We start from the raw sequence: 4,636 nt of genomic DNA, 5'->3' as shown, positions 1-4,636 counted from the left end.
TAGTGATGTAAAGAAAGAATGTAAAGCTTATTTTGAGGTAAATGAGATGTAAGAAAGAAATGATGAAATGATGTAATGAATGTAAGAATTCGATAAATTACTGGATGAATGCAATGTATATGATCAAAAAATGAATCATAGTACAAGTGAATGTTTAGTTTCCTTTTTCTTTCACTAATGGCTATTGCTTACCCTCGTGTAAGCCGTTTGTGTATGTTTCCGCTAGTGCTTTTCTCTATTGATGAAAATGTACATGTGATGAGCCTTGGGCGGATAGGGGAAACTCTGTCCGTTCGGCGTCTGTTTGACGTGCTCGGGTCGGGCCAAATTGGCATCGGTCCCGGGGCGTGACAACCTTAGAGCTAAGGGTCATTTGTGCATAATTTTCTTATAGTTAAGGAACGGATTAAACTTGACATCCTTAGAGTTAAGGATTGGATCATGCTCGCTATAAGTCCTTGCTCGAGGGCGGTAGCTCCTCCTCGAGCAATGCGCTCCGGAGTTTGTCATCACTGGGTTGGTGCTGTTCCTCAGAGGACGGTCCCCGTCGGGTCGTAGGAGTCTCCCCGACGAATTGGGATTTTGAGTTGGTGAGTTAATGTGGCGAAACCCACGGGCTAGCCATGAGATTGAATAAAAGATCAAAGAACTTGCATTCTTCATGAGTTTTATATTGAGCATCCTTATTGATAGCTTTGTTCAGGGATATTAGTTTCATTCGTACAGTTGGTTACTTATCTGCTTATTTCTTTCTATTATGCCTGAGTTAGACCTAGTGGGAGAGTCGGTGAGATTGGGGCCGAACCCACTGGGAATTTCGTTGTAGTTTTCACCCCACTATTTCCACAGAGCCGAGACCGAGTGAGCCGGCAAGCGACTGCAGTAAAGGTATCGCGCCGTAGACAGTGACTACCCAGTTGGGTTTCATATTTTGCTAGTAGCATACCCTTGTATCATCTTTTGTATTTGATGGTTAGAGATGTTAAAGAAGGAAGGTAATCTTTTATTTTGGGAAAATGTGATATAAAAAGAAATGATGAAAAGCAATGTAAAGGCAAATGTGATAGTTGAATGCTTGTAAATGGTTAAAAGTTAATCATTCTACTTGAAGTTGTTTAGTCTAATATTCTTTCCCTCTGGCTATTGTTTACCCACATGTAAGCCATTATGTTTGTTTCCGCTTGTGCATTCTCTTTGTTCGAATTGTACTTGTGTTGAGCCTTGGGCGGACAGGGGAGACTCTGTCCGTTCGGCGTCTGTTCGACGTGCCCGAGCCGGCTAAAGGGATCGGTCCCGAGGCATGATAGATATGGTGGTATCAGAGCCCGAAGTGAAAGAATATGAGTGGACCTAGAGACCCTTAGGATTAGAAAACCTTAAGGAACTAGGAAACGTGAGCGACGTTGGATTAAAGTTAGCGAAAGCATGTGATTGGGTTAAGTTTGGATGTCTCTAATGTGATTAGGGACTAAGTTGAATTGATGTTTGTTCCCTGCTCCTTGAGTTGTGTCGGGCGGCCGACGACATAATGCTTTGGAATGAGGATGGAAACATAAGTTGCTTTCGCTGAATTGGGTATGGTTTAGTAATGTTGGTCGTGTAGCTGATGCGAGTTGCTTCTTTTTAGGAAGCAATGGCACCTCGTGGTCGACCGCAAACAAGGTCGATGCCGGAGGAGCCGAATGCGGCACCCGAGCAATCCGGAGCAACTGGCGACGGTGAGCTTCGGGAGAAAATGGCCGCACTTATTGGCGTAGTGCGGCAACAAGCGGAGTCTATTCAACGCCAAGGGGAGCAGATTCAACGGCACCAGGAGGTTTTGGAGCGTCAGCAAGCGGCGGCGGCCTAGGTGGGTGCCAAGCACGTCGCGCCCCCTGCGGTGGTGCCGAGTGTAGACGATGGAGCGGCGGCAGTGGCAGTTGTGCCCGTCACGGTAGTGCCGGCTGGATCGGGAACCTCAAATCCCGATAGTGCGGCGGTAGAGGCGGAGCGGTAGCATGCGTTGGCGGCTCTCATTCAGTTTAGGAAGTTCGATCCACCTAACTTTAAAGGTGGCATGGTGGAGCCAGCGGTAGTGGAGTCGTGGATTGGCTCAATGGAAACGCTCTTCGAGGACTTAAATATCTCGGAGAAGGACAAGGTGCATCTCGCCACCCATTGTTTAGAGAAGGCGGCGATGGTATGGTGGAAGTGAGTCAAGCGGGATCGATCATCCGATCTTCCGCCTATGCTTTGGGAGGAGTTCAAAAAGGCGATATTCGCGAACTACTTCCCCGACACGGTCAAGCGGAAGCTACAAGAGAAGTTTCGCAAACTGAGACAAGGAGACCGCTCGGTAGCGGACTACGAGCAAGTGTTCTCCCACATTATTGATTGTGTCCCGGATGTTGTTCGTGATGACCGGGACCGGGCTGATTGGTTCTTACAAGGACTCTAGCCGAGAATCTATGAAAAGGTGCAAATTCTCAAGTTGACGACCTTTGCGGAGGTCTTTGACCGGGCGTTGTGGGCGGAGCATGGCAACGCCTACGCACGAGAGGAGCATTAAGCTATGGCCGAGTCAAGGGATAAAGGCAAGAAGCGAGCGGCGGGTGGTGCCGGGGGCCGGCAGAATGCAAAGAAACCTCCTCGGTATCCCCGACAGTAGTCGAGGAGCTGGAGACCACCTCGGTGCGTCATATGTGGCGGAGAGCACCGAGTGTCGACTTGCTCGCAGCGTGAAGGGAAATGTTTCAAGTGTGGCCAATCGGGACATCTTATCCGGGAGAGCCCGAGCTGGACGTCGTCTGCGCCGACGGCGGCATCAGCACCGTCTACCCCGAGGCAGCTTGCGGGGTTGCCACCAGTGATGTCGGCTGGACGCGTATCGTCACCGTGTCAGCCGGAAGGATCACGACCGCCTAGTGGCCGGGTTTTCGCCACTCAGGTGGAGGAGCAGCCTGCAGCACCAGATGACGTTGTTGCAGGTATTATTCTGATTAATGGCACTAGAGCTAGAGCATTATTCGATACTGGTGCATCTCATTCATTCATTGGTGCATCCTTTGCGAAAACTCATGGCATCAAAATAGTGCATAATTAGGACTATTGGTGGGTCAATGCGCCGGAATATTCGTTCAGAGTGCACGAGGAGTGTTTGGCTTATCCAGTTCAGATAGGTGAATGGATTATGCCCATTGACTTATTGGTGCTAGATAGAATGTGGGGATTTGATGTAATCTTGGGGACCAATTGGCTCTCCAAGTATTATGCAGTCGTAGATTGCGAGAATAAGGTGATCATGTTTTGCGAGCCTAACCAAGAGGAGTTGGTGTATAGCGCGTGTAAAAGCAAGCGCTTCGCGGTGACTATATCGGCGGCGAGGGCGAGGAAGATGATCAAAGGTGGATGTAAAGCCTATTTGGCAACTATGATAGATACTCAAAGGGAGCACCCAGAGTTGGGGAATGTCCGAGTTGCGTGTGAGTCCGGATGTATTTCCGGCGGAGTTACCGGGATTGCCACCGGACCGGGAGGTTGAGTTCATTATTGACTTGATTCTCGGGGTGACGTCAGTTTCGAAGGCTCCGTATAGAATGGCACAGGTAGAGCTAGTGGAGTTAAAACCACAACTACAAGACTTGCTCGATAAAGGCTTCGTGAGGCCGAGCGTCTCACCGTGGGGAGCTCCGATGCTATTTGTGAAAAAGAAAGATGGTACACTTCGACTCTGCGTAGATTATCGCGAGTTGAACGAAGTGACAATGAAGAACAAGTACCAATTGCCAAGGATTGACTATTTATTCGATCAGTTGCAAGGGTCAAAGGTGTATTCAAAGATTGATATGCAATCGGGGTATCATCAACTAAAGATTAGGCCGAAGGATGTGCACAAAACGGCATACCATACGCGGTATGGCCATTATGAGTTTATGGTAATGCCGTTTGGGCTTACTAATGCCCCGGCAGCATTTATGGACTTGATGAATCGAGTCTTTAGGCCGTTGTTGGATCAATGCATCGTAGTATTCATTGATGACGTGTTGGTCTATTTGAAGAGCGAGGAGGAGCACGAGGAGCATTTGAGAGCCGTGCTACAGATCCTCCGACGAGAGAAGCTTTATGCTAAGTTGAAGAAATGTGACTGTCACGTCCCGGGACCCAGCGGAAGCCCGCCCGGCACGTGCCCAGACCCGCCATACGTCTAAAACAAATAAGGCGTCTAAAAACAACAATAATAAAAGCAATAATAAAAGACATCTAGGAGTATCAGAGCATAAAAAATGTCTAAATGCTACAACAAGGGATAAGGATAAAACTGTAAATCCACTAAATAAAACGTAAAGTGATACAAGGAAATCCCAGATACAAGTGCTATAGGTAGATACATAGGTGGTCTCTATACATGGATACAAAAAACCTCTCACTCTCTCTACTACAAAAAGAAAGAGTAAACCACCTAGGCAAAGTACCGCTCCTCGCTGGCTAGCTAAGCAATCCCCTTGCCGCGATCCCGTGCCTCCGCCGGTGCTGAAGGCTCTGAAAAGTAAACCATAAAACGGGGGCGTGAAAACTATTAAAAATAGTTCCCAGTGGGCAATTACTGACTTCAGTGAATGCACCACAAGGCCCAAAGCTACAAAAGATGTCAGTGACT

This window comes from Ananas comosus, linkage group 14 (assembly GCF_001540865.1).
Source record: "Ananas comosus cultivar F153 linkage group 14, ASM154086v1, whole genome shotgun sequence".
In the NCBI taxonomy this organism is placed as follows: Eukaryota; Viridiplantae; Streptophyta; class Magnoliopsida; order Poales; family Bromeliaceae; genus Ananas; species Ananas comosus.
Note: the sequence above shows the minus strand (reverse complement) of the source record.